The following is a 13,232-nucleotide window of genomic DNA, read 5'->3' as shown; positions in this document are numbered from 1 at the left end:
TGCTATAAGAAAATATGTACGTTTTGCTTTATAACTTTGAAAATGTTTACTCTGAACTTGTGAGCCCAGCCATGGGAATCATCCCTCCATCCCTTCCCCCTCCTCTACTCATGGAGGAGTATGCACAGAAGGCCTCATCTCATCACTTTAAATGCTGGAAGAGGGAAATAAAAATAGCTGTGAAGATTTTTTTCATCCCTTTGCTATTTGAACTCTCACAAGGCCAGAGAAACCAAATTGAAGCCAAAGATCCCTGGTGATTACTTACTGGGTCCACCCTGAAAGACACTTTGAATTGACAGATCTCTACAACTCTGTCAGTCTTAGCATTTAGATGGTAACTCATTTGTGTGTATATGTTTGCTTGCTTTAACCTGTAAATAACTCTTATTTATTTCCTTAATTAACCTTTAGGAAATTTGTTACAGGATTGGTGACAGACATTGTCTTTGAGTAAAGTCTACAGGCATTGTCTGATGTAAGTGATTGGTCTTTTGGACTGGAAGCAACCTGAACATAGTGTGATTTTTGGTGTAAGTGACTAACGGTGTGGGACTCACCACCTGGCGCCTCCTGCTGGTGACTCCGGGAATGAACTCTGTCCAGTGGAGCGCCCCCTCCTGGTGATGTCCCGTCCATCGTTCTGCCCTCTGTTGCTGTCTCTGGTCCCGCGTTGCTGCCTGCTCGGCGGCATCTTCTTCGAGGCCACTGCCCTCCGGCAGTGCCCCTTAGTCCATCTGCACCCCCTTCCGGGGGTCGGTGATCAGCAGTCCCACACCCCAGCCACCATGTCCAACCACCCTCTGAGTCCAATCCCTCTTGTCAGGGATCTGGCGTAGTACAATGACTGCTCCCTATGGCCAATGGCTGGGTTTACTGCAAGGGAGGAACGGGGGGACCCAGGCCCGCCCTCTACTCTGGGTCCCTGCCCAGGGACCCTCTGGCAGCAGCCTCGCTGTCCTCCTTCTCTCCCCTCATCTGTCTGCTTCCCTGGGCCGCTTCCTCTACAGCCCCTTGCACCCGCTAGGCCCTTCCTTTCAGGGCCTGCAGCCTGGCAGGCTACGGGCTCAGGCTCCCTAGCTTCCCCGAGCCTGGCCAGCATGGCACTGTCTGCGGTGCTAGTCTCCACCCTTGGAGACTGACCTTCTCCTCTCGAAGGCCTGGGACAGACTCACTGCTCCTGCTCTGGGTAGCCTTTATATAGGGCTGAGCCTGGCCCTGACGGGCTGTCTTCAAACTGGGCCCTGATTGGCTCATAATAAGCCCTTCTTTAATTGGCTCCCTGTCTGCGCAGGCGCCCTGGCCTGTCGCAGCCCACACTCTCAGGGAGTGGGGCAGACCGCCCCACTACAGTGACCATTTATCTAGTTTGTCTGGTGGCAAAATGAATTGGATTGTCTAAAGGAGCCTGTCTGTGACTCCATGGTAAGACTGTTATAGTGAACTAGGAGTTCATATTTATTACTAGCTTGGTGAAATCTAATTATAGAATATACCACCAGCTTGGGGTGTCTGCCCTATTTTTGACAGCGTTCCCTGAGGTAGGCATGCATAGTCATGAGCCATTCCTGTTTAGTTCAAGTATAATATGAATAAATGGATATAACTTATTTTCTAGACTGTGAACAAATATTCATTAATATGGTAAATGTTCATTAATACTCTTTGCAATTTGAGAACATCTAATGTCTAAGTATCTGCAAATTGGGTTGCAAGTAGTTTATTCACTCCTTCTCTGAACCTCGTCCAAAGAATATAGAATTTATGCTTTCTGTGCAATGTGGCACCAGGAGTTTGTGATTGACAGAATTTCCCTGTTGTTTATCGCAAACATGTTTTACCACAGAGTGCATAATTAACCCCAGCCAGAGAAATTATGGCTTGATCTTGAATTTGTAATTTAATGTTAGCAAACCAACACAAATGTAAAAGTCATAACTCATTCAGACTTTTTTTTACCATTAAAAAAATGCACACCCACCCAAAGGGAATTCAGTATAAAAGATATTGGTAATGATAAAGATAGAAGTTCACTAGAGCATGAAAATGGTACAACCAAATATATGTAGAATGGAAAAATAATTGCTAACATATTCTTCTGCATCTGTGTTTACAATGAAAGTGTGTAAATAAATGCAGGATGCAAAACACATCAATTAAAACAAGGCGGTTTGGCAGAGTACCGTATACAGTGCTAATCATAAATCAAGAAGTCAGCACCTACATAGAACAAAGTTATCACAATAAAAAGCCAACTAAAGCAAATATAAGGAACTATGACTGAGGTTTTCAAAGCCATTCAGGATGCGGGGAATGAAAAGGGGAATTTCGCCATACATTTTCCATAATATACAATGGAAAATACATGGCAAAAATCCCCCTGCAATGCTTTGAAAAATTCAACCCTTTTTATAAAGAGAATAAATAGGACCCAATGCAAAGGCCCCTGATGTCAGTGTAAAGACTACCATTAACACCAAGGGAATTAGGTGAGACTCAAGATGGGATGACGGTGCATTAAAAGAGAGATCACATACATTGGGATAAACTGTAGGGTAAATTTTGAAATCCTTAGGCAGACAGGCCTGCCACTGACTTCAGGACTGCTGAAGTACTGTGACCAAAACAGTCACCTGAGATAATGTAGTTAAGTTCTTCATCCATGGATTTAATTTCAGCTGAGAACCTTTCAGTGCAGCTTATATAACCTATGCAAATGGTACTGCCACTCAGCTACACCAAGGAGATTTTTTTGCACCAACACCAAAAATAGAAATGAAGTAGACAGCAACAGGAGAGGTCAAAAGACAAATTTTGTGTTGATATGTATGGTGCTGAAGTTAGACTGACTCCCTTGCATATAGTCCCATGCCTAAGTAATACCTAAGTAAATGTAACATAGTCCAACTTCATGCAAAATTATATACTGAGCAAAAAGAAGAAGGTGTGAGAATGGTTAAAATAAGGTGTAGCTTAGTGCATAGTTGTCCATTATGGAGATACCTCTGAAGCATGTGATACTATCTACTACTGGAGACAGGATACTTGGTTAGATGGGACATCAGTCTGATCCAATATGACAGTTCTTGTGTTTCTATCATATATAAGGGCAGATATTCAGCTGGTGTAAACTGGCATAGCTCTACACTGGAGCTACATTATTTATACCTGCTGAGGTTCTTAACCAGTTGGTAAATAACACTCTGCTCAGTGCATGCCTGGTTGGATCTTTACAGTATCACCCCATGTTGAGGGTAGTGGGAGCTCCAGCAAAGAGAAAGAGCAGTTGCAGAAACTCACAGGGGAAGGGTACATCTTCCTGTTCCCTCTGTTTCCAGACAGGTCTGCTGGGTCCTGGGGTTGGTGTCTTGTCCTCACCCCTTCACAGAATGTAGCACTGGCAGAAACACATTATTTGGCATTCTGTTATTTGTATACTTAGCATTTAGACCAGAGGTCAGCAACCTTTCAGAAGTGGTGCGCCGAGTCTTCATTTATTCACTCTAATTTAAGGTTTCGTGTATCTAACTAAGGGTATGTCCATACTACCCACCTGGATCGGCGGGTAGCAATTGACTTCTCGGAGTTCGATATATCGCGTCTCATCTAGACGTGATATATCGAACTCCGAACGCGCTCCCGTCGACTCCGGAACTCCACCACCGCGAACGGCGGTGGCGGAGTCGACGGGGGAGCCACGGACGTCGATCCCGCGCCGCGAGGACGGGTAAGTAGTTCGCACTAAGGTAGTTCGACTTCAGCTACGCGAATAGCGTAGCTGAAGTTGCGTACCTTAGTTCGACCACCCCCCAGTGTAGACCAGGCCTAAATTATTGTTGTATGTAAAGTAAATAAGGTTTTAAAAATATTTAAGAAGCTTCATTAAAAAAATATAAATTAAAATGCAGAGCCCCCCAGACCAGTGGCCAGGACCCAGGCAGTGTGAGTGCCACTGAAAATCAGCTTGTGTGCCGCCTTTGGCATGCATGCCATCGGTTGCCTACCCCTGATTTAGACAGAACATCACATGTTCAAAGCAATGTATAGACATTAATTAGTTCATCCATACAACATACCTGTAAGTTAGCTAGGTAAACATTGCACCCACATTTTACAGATGGGAAAACTGAAGCAATGCGTCCACTAGTGAAATGTGTGAAAACAATTTATGACCGCTTCTCCCTGGAGTCCCTTATTAAAATGAGACTGTATGACATGAGACTATCGCAGTCAGCACAATTTTAAATAAATACATATTTGTATAAACTCTGCTTTTTTATTAGAAAGGTACAAACATTGCAATGACATTGAATTATCTATGGGAAAAGCTAAGTAACTTCAGTTTAACTGTTTTCTTGACTGAATTTGATTCTTCTGCAAATATTTTAGTGTTAAAACTACAAAGTATATAATTAAGTCTGAGTTCAATATCTCAGTGAACAAAGAGCTACAGTTTACATATTTAGATGTAAGAAATGAATATTGATTAAGTTAAGACAGTGTAATAACAACCCACTATTAAATCTTGCCTGTTCAGGAAGCAATTTTAAACATAACCATTCTTCCCAAGTTTCAATTTAGTGCTTCTAATTAGAATGTATTAGGTTAAAGGAAAGCTACACCCATTTTTCTCAGCAGAGTGGGACAGAAGATGCATTTCTTGCCAGGCATAAAGCTGGTGGTGTATATGAAACTGAAGATTTTAATAAGATATTTCTGAACTAAAAAAACCCTGACACCTGAGACAAACATACCATGGTACAGGGAATCTTGTTAAATATTGAAAGCCACTTTCCTTTTGTAGTGGAAGTTCCCAAGCCTTTTTAGAGTCTGGAGAATCCCTTCAGTTTTCAACTTCTCAGGCAAGGATTGTAACTTTCTGAAGTTGACTTTTAATCTTAGAAGGTATTTTTACTTTTATTTGGTTGTAACCCTTTCTATCTTATCCTTCATTCTTGGCATCACTGAATCCTACGTCCTTTCATTAAACAAACATATTTTACTTTTACTATAAATAAATCCAGTGTTGTGACTGAAATAAGATCGAACCCCAGTGAAATTAATGAGCTGCAGTGTATTTTCTTCGTACAGGAGCAACGAATCTAACAACTTCTCACTGAATACTCACAGAATACTGCAGGGAGAGGACTCTGGGGAACTCAGGATTTGAGGTTCACTGTCTGTTATCTGCAAGGCAAAGTTTGGACTAGCAGAGTCCTGAAGAGTTTGCTGGCAAGGCAGACATGCTAGTGTGTCATCACACAGTTTAGCAGTAGGAAAATACTTTCACTTGCTGCGGTTGAAAAGGGGTAACACGGCAACTCACAATTCTGGGAACCGCATCAGACTATCACAGGGCAGGAGATATTAGGGAAATTTGGGACTGGGAGGGTATTAGGGTCACTGCAAAAAGTAACCAGGTGGTGGAGATCAGGGCAGAATCTGTATGCTTATATGCTGACTGTTGGTGTCAAGGCTGAGAGTCATATCAGAACAGTATTCAAGGCATATAGAGTTGCAGGGCAGGTGGTGACAACCCCTTACTGGTCTGGGTTGAACCCTAAAGCACCACATTCATCACTAGCAGTTGGTCACATTTCTCCAGTCTATATTGTTGCTGGTCAGCATTGCTGGGACTCCATTGCTGCTGGATCCACAATCCAGCTGGAATCAAACTGGTCACTGATCTATTAATATAGTTACAAATGTGGCAGTTGAATGGCTGGCAGCCTTCTTCTGCAATGTGTGCATATTGAGAGTCTTTGCATGTGTAGTCACACTACAACTATCTTCCTCTTCATTAGAAATCTGTGTCCTCAATCACAGCCTGTACTATTGTTTTTAAATTCCTGCAGGAGCTGGGCCATTGGGATATAAAGTGGTTCTGTTTCTCACAGCTATTGCACAATTGGGCATTTTTCTTTCTGCCTTCCATGTTACTTCCTATAGTATATACATTGAACCATGTTGCCTGCATTCTTGGTCACCCTGGTTCCTGCTTTCAAGTTCCTCTAGCTTGAGCCTGTATATCTAGGGTCTGTTATTTTTTTGATCCTTTCCTTGGACTGTTCAGCTCCCCTTGCAATTTGGAGTGGCCTAGGTTTAGATCTGTTCTCTCAATCTGTCCTGTAAACTGGAATCACATGTCCCACAGATAATCCAGTCTGTAATTAGGAAATCTTCAGTGTCTCCACAGTTACATGTGTATGCCAGAGTTCGCAGTTCTCTATTCCCTCTTCTGCTTCTTGATTTTGGGTAAAAACACAACCCCCCCCCAAACCCCCTAAAAATCTCTTTACAGTCTCATTCTACCTTGGGTCCCAGTACTCAAAACACCTTCATCAGCTGTTCCAGTGTTTCAGGCATTCTTCCTGGCAACACTGTCTCACTCATTTCTTGGTCCATCCACCTCCAAACGAGATAGTAAAAATAATAATAAAAAAGGTTTATCTTCATTTTCTTATCTATATGGTCACTTTCACTGCTTCTATGCAGATGCCAGGCTTTTTTGTCTGGAAATCCAGCATTCCTGTTGGTCTTAATCCCTCCATGCTGCCTCTTTGCTCTGTTTCTAGGTGTTGCTTTGTTTGCCTGTTAATCAACCACACTCTCTTCTTGCTGTGGGTCTCACTAGACCAGTGGTTCCCAAACTGGGGTTCGTGAAATGTTATAGGGAGTTCTCGGGAAAAATTCCCTAATGGCGGCCAGAGCTGTCCCTAGGGACTCCAGGCAGCACAGGGCCAGCAGCCCAGAGCCCCTGGACTTCCAAGAGCTAAGCAGATCAAAGCAAGCCTATCTATCACACTGAGCAGATTTAAACGTCAAGACTCCTTATAAGAAATGGACAGGGAGGTGGATATTTTTTGCTGTTTTTAAAATTAAATAGGCAGCTAGTGTTTTTAAAATTATTATGAAGAACAAGTTTAAGCTTTGTTGTAATGTGCGTTGTTTGCATGGACTGCTCAAGCCCTGACTGCTTGTGAAAGAGGAATTCTTTGAGTTGGCTTCTTAATTACCTTCATTTTGTTTCACATCTGATACTCCTTGATGAAACACAGGAGCCTTGATACAAGCTACAAAAATGAAATCTGGGAAGAGTGTTGCCATTTTCATAATGTAATAAAAATACTGTAATGATAAATAATAAATAGTGTGTAATAAGCATGTCATAAAAACAAATTTTATATTTCCACGATCACTGCTTTTATAATTTATAGTCAGGTAAAGGAGAAAATCTCTGGAAATATTCATTTTTAAGAGGGGATTCACGAGACTTGACATTTTAGTGAAAGGGGTTCAGAAGTTGTTAAAGTTCGGGAACCATTGCACTAGACCGATCACTGCCACAGTTTTTCACGTACTGCATGGTGAGTAAGAACATGAAAAGGACTCCTATGCTTGTAAAACTAAACTGTCTCTTCATCAAGAGAACTATTTACAGAGATGCTGCAACTGCAGCCAGTATTCTAGATGTGTGCACACAGACTGACTTCCTGGTGCCTTCTCCAGACTTGTTCCTTTTCAGCCTGTGCTGCTCCTCTTCAAGTTACATGGTTGCTAGAGGCAGAGTAGTAACATGACAGCATCAGTTTCACCAAGTTATTTTGGAGATGGATACTTCAAGTGGTCAGAGTTTGGTTGTGGGGGTACTTTTCTAAAAAAAAAAAACAAAAAACCTCAATGGGACACCTGGATGGACATTGTAAATTGCTGGTTTTCAGAGACATATGGCCACCTTAACATGATTTAATATAAAAAATGATCAACTCTCTTGTTCCACATTAATAACAAGTGACTGGTGAATCTCCAAGACTTCCACTTTAATCTGAAATTTAATAGCATTCGATTAATGAAAATTATTACAGATAAGATGTAGTGCTTTTTATAATGCAATTTAGAGTGGCATTATGCTAAGTACTTTCTCTTTTCCTGGACTATTCTGATACTTTGAGAAAATACTGTGTTCATTTTGATCTTGCAAAGGCCTCTCTCTCTATGTAAGTGTGAATTATTTTTTTGTATATAATGTGCATGCATGCTCAAACACAATATGCTGAAGAAAGAGAGGAATATACTAAATGTTGTGGTATTAAAGGTTTTATCAGTAGGATGTTTGGAGAGCTGCATTATGGACATGTTTAACTTTAAAGTCTCAAGCAATTTGTCGAGATGATCCCAAATGAAAAAAATTATGTTATACCACACACTCATGTATTCAGTTTATGACTCATGCCACAAGAAAGCTACTATAAAATATTTTAATGAAATGTTTTGGAGCTATTTTCTATTTCTCCTCAGCTGTAAAGCTGTATGCGTTCAATTATCATAAGTCCAGATCTGCAGAGGGAGCTATAAAGACCTTTTAAAATAAATTTAAAAAATCCAAAAAAATTCACAAATTCCATGTTTATTATCTCAGGATTTAGTAGGATTAGAAATGATACCCTGGTCTCACTGGGAAGCTAAGGAAATCACCTTCCCAATGGTATAAAGATACTGTTTGTAGTCCTGAAATGCCACAAGATATCAGTCTTTATGTTCATGAGGAGAAAAAGTAGTAACTGGTCTAGGGTGACCAGACAGCAAATGTGAAAAATCGGGACAGGGGGTGGGGGTAATAGGAGCCTATATAAGAGAAAAGACCCCAAAATCAGGACTGTCCCTATAAAATCGGGACATCTGGTCACCCTAAACTGGTCCAGGACTGAAATTTGCTTTTGTGGGTCTCATTTCAGTCTAATATTTTAGGGGGAAATTCAACACTTTGCATGTAGGAGGAGGAAAAAAAATGTTTAGGAGTTGGTTGATGTGTTTTTTTAAATATTGCAACTGTTTGAAACTGCTGAAGGCCTTGGTATGTTACAGTAGGTTCTGGTGAAGATTGATTGATGGATGAGTGGGCAGAAGGCAGGTGAGCTGGCAAAACATTTCCTCCAATTCTGTGATGGTGCTTTGGGAAATTTCTAATTAATTTCATTCATTAATCACTTGGATAATGCAGTGGAGAGTATACTTAAAATATGTCTTGATGACAGCAAGCTGGGAGGGGTTGCAAGCACTTTGGAGGACATGATTAGAATTCAAAATGACCTTGACAAATTAGAGAACTTGTCTGAAAGCAATTCAATAAAGACAAGTCCATGTATTTCACTTAGGAAAGAAAAATCAAATGCACAGTTACAACATGGAAAAAGCTGGACAGGTGGTAGTACCTCTGAAAAGGAATTGGGGGATATAGTGAAATTTGATGTGAATCAACAATGTGATGATGGTGCAAAAAAGACAAATATCATTCTGGAGTGCATTAATAGAAGTGTCATACATGAGACACCGTAGATAATTGTCCTGTTCTACTTAGCATTAATGAGGGCTCAGCTGGAGTACTGCATCCAGTTCTGAGTGCCACACTTTAGGAAAGATGTGGACAAATTGGAGAGAGTTCAGAGGAGAGCAAAAATGATATAAAGATTTAGAAAACCTGACCTATGAGGAAAGGTTAAAAAAACTGGGCATGTTCAGTCTTGAGAAAAAAAGACTGCAGGGGGCATGATAAGTCTTCAAATATGTTAATGCTGTTATAAAGAGGATGTTGATCAATTGTTCTCCATATCTAAAAATAGGACAAGAAGTAATTGGCTAAATCTGCAGAAAGAGAATTAGGTTAGATATATAGGAAAAACTTTCTAACTATCATAGAATATCAGGGTTGGAAGGGACCTCAGGAGGTCATTTAGTCCAACCCCCTGCTTAAAGCAGGACCAATCCCTAGACAGATTTGCCACAGATCCCTAAATGGCTCCCCTCAAGGACTGAATTTACAACTCTGGATTTAGCAGGCCAATGCTCAAACCACTGAGCGATCCCTCCCCCCAATTAAGCTATGGAATAGGGTTCCAATGGACAGTGTGGAATCCCATTCATTTGAGGTTTTTAAGAACATGTTGGATGAACATCTGACAGGGATGGTCTCGTTTACTTGGTTCTGCCTCAGTGCAGAGGCTGGACTAGATAACCTCTCAGAGTCACTTCCAGCCCTACATTTCTAGGATTCTATTAAAAGAAAAAAAATTATGGTTAGGGTTTTCACCCAGCTCTTATTGAGAGTCAATGGGTTTGGGGTATCTTATTCCCTGAGTGTTGAAATTTTCTTGGTGTTCCTTTTAAAATCCCAGCCCCTGTATGGTAAGTACGTGTCCATGTAATAAGCTCATGTTAACTGTAAAGCTCTTTTTGAGAAATGGGCCAGGGTTTCACCATTATAATAAGTCTGTTTTTATTTATACTGCCTGTGTTACAGAGAACATAGAAATTGCTCAGTCTCATTGACTTTGCAGACTCAGCACTGAACTACACCAAGGTTTTCATTCAAATTTAATTCTATCTGCTAAATGAAATTAGATGGAAGCTTCAGTTCCTTCCCAAAGGGACTATTGTGGGAATGCCCAGGACAGAACTAGAGACAATATGTTGTATCTTCATGAAGGGTTGGCCCCGAAGGCTAGGCTAGAAGTCATTTCAAAGGCAGTGATGGGGACAAACTATTTATTGGAGAACACAGAGATCATCTTTCACATTTGGGTTTCTCCTAACTAAGATGAACATGTACATTATCACATTTCACACCTTTATCAAAAGGAAGGCGGGGGCTGGTTTGTGTGTTTTGAAATTACAAAGCTTTTTCTTGAAGTACACCAGTGAATCAATGTTGGCCTAATGAGGGAACATTTTTAATGTCACACTGGAGATGTAGTACATGCCATAATGCTCAGAAAAAGAGGTAATTTTAAAAGAGCTTTACTGTGTCTGGACTATTTATAATGTTCACTTTCTGTATCAGTCTACAAAACCTTAGGACAGAAGATACAAGTTGTTTAATGGTGGAGAGAAAAGTAAAATATTGCATTCGCTCTGAGACACAATGCCATTATATGACTTTTTCTGAAGTTCAGCTTTTGCTAAACAAAAAGTTAACTGCAAGAGGAAGGTGTTTTTATGCCACTTCAAGTGGATTTGGGAGAGCATCGTGTTCCTGCATGATATTTGAGATGAAGTATTGGGATACAAAAACATAGATCAGCGTGGTGTCAAAGTTGTTAGCGTCATGACTTCTAAATTTTATCAAATGCAAAACAAAGATGCATTTTGCATTGTAGAATATGGAAATGTTGCCAGACATCTTTGGAAATTTATTTTGTTTGTGTGCTCATCACTGTAGCATCAGTGTGTATCACATATAAAAAGAAATATCAAGCACGCACATGCTAGCTCTGATAGAGGGAGCGAGATCCACTGTCAGAGTCCCTCCACCCAGAGTCTGTTTGGGGTAGAAGGTGGGTTTTCATAAGCACAAAAGGGCTAATTCGGTTTTGTGTGGAAATGTCTGAGGATGAAATACACTCTGGAAAACAGTGATAAACACTTTCTCAGTGACACTGTAGTCTAAATAAAATACCACACAAGTGACATGAGCTGTAGAACAAATAATCAGCCACCCTCTGCAAGTCAGACAGTAACACAAACTGCGAGTGGAATTTACAGTTAACCATCCATAACTTACAGTGAAATATAGCAAGCACATACTAAACTAATTTCCCCATGCTAATTTCCCCCTACTGTTACTCTCACCTTGTCAACTGTTTGAAATGAGCCACTGATTACCACTACAAAAGTGATTTTTTTGTCCAGTTGATAATAGCCCAATTTAATTGAATTGTCTCATTAGACCTGACCACCCACTTGGTAAGGCAACTCCCATCTTTTCGTGTACTGTTATATCTTCCTACTGTATTTTCCACTCCATGTATCTGATGAAGTGGGTTTTAGTCCATGAAAGCTTATGCCTAAATAAATTTGTTAGTCTCTAAGGTGCCACAAGTACTCCTTGTTGTTTTCATATTTCATTAGTTCATTTCAGTTTTAGTGATATCACTGGCTCTAAAGGTAACTCCACATTTTAGTTATAGGGAGTATTTCTGAGTCCTTTTAATATCTCAAAACCAGAATGAATTTTTCTAGTGTCCCCTCTGTAAATTGACAAAAAGAAAAAAGACGTGTCTCTTGGACAATTGCCCCTGATTCTATTTACTTCCCTATTTTGCCCCCTATAAAAATACATGAAGAAAAAGAAAATATTCAAGAAGAAATGCAACACAATTGTGCCCATTATCATCTTGATTGCTCTGTTTGTATGCAGAACCTCTTTCTTCCAACTTCTTTTTTTTATTTCAGTTGTTTTTGGACTAAGCTCTTCAGGACAGGGATTGTTTCTTCTTACATATCTGTAAAGAGCTGAGCAGGAAGAGGCCAGAATCCTGATTGGAGCCTTTGGGCTTCACTGTAATGCTAATATATAGAGTGTATGTAACCAGGGAGAGCAGAACAGAGTTCAAAGTGCAGCTCTGGTTTGGAGCTGGAAGCACTAAAGCGTGCCTACATGGATTGTTGCAGTGCGTTTCCATAGCAATTTAGTGCTATAAAAAGTGCTCTCTAAATGTCTTCTTTTCTTTTTTCATGCTTTAGATTTTTCTTTATACTTTCTGTCCACTATGAAGTATGATTGATTTATGATGTTCTGTTTAATTACACACATGTAAATGACCTTGTATTGATCATCATACATTTTTTTTTAATGTTTGTAATTGCAGAGAAGAAATAAGGGCTTAGAGAAGGTGGTAAATAGTCAATGTGGCACAAGACAATTTAAGCTATGGTAGAATGTACCCTACAAGGTAGTGTGCTTGGATTCCTTTGTTGAATGGGTTTTGATTTTTGTGTACAGTAGGTGATGCATTATTTTCAGTCATATATGATCCTGTTTTCCTATACAGATAAGGGGAGAATCAAACACAGTAAACAGAAAAATTCAAGATGGAAAAGTCCATCTCTTTGCCAGTGCAGTATTATATATTTACAACACAAATGCTCTCCATTCCAAGCAACTAGCATCAGCAGCACAAACCACAAGTAATTCATTTGTAGGAGAGCTAAAGAGTAAATCATAGGTGTGTTTTTCACCAATGATGAAACATACATCACTTGCTGTATATGTTGGCAGATGGTTAGCTGGAGAATTGATGCAAAATGCTTGGGTACCTCAAGGCTACTAAATGAGATAAAAGTATAGACATACATCAGTACGTACTGGTAATACATAAATAAATACATGTCTACATAAGCAACTGACCTCGGGTGAACCGCCTTCACTCCAATGCACTACATCAGAGCAAACAGCT

This window comes from Mauremys mutica, chromosome 1 (assembly GCF_020497125.1).
Source record: "Mauremys mutica isolate MM-2020 ecotype Southern chromosome 1, ASM2049712v1, whole genome shotgun sequence".
Classification (NCBI taxonomy): Eukaryota; Metazoa; Chordata; order Testudines; family Geoemydidae; genus Mauremys; species Mauremys mutica.
This window is presented reverse-complemented; position numbering follows the sequence as displayed.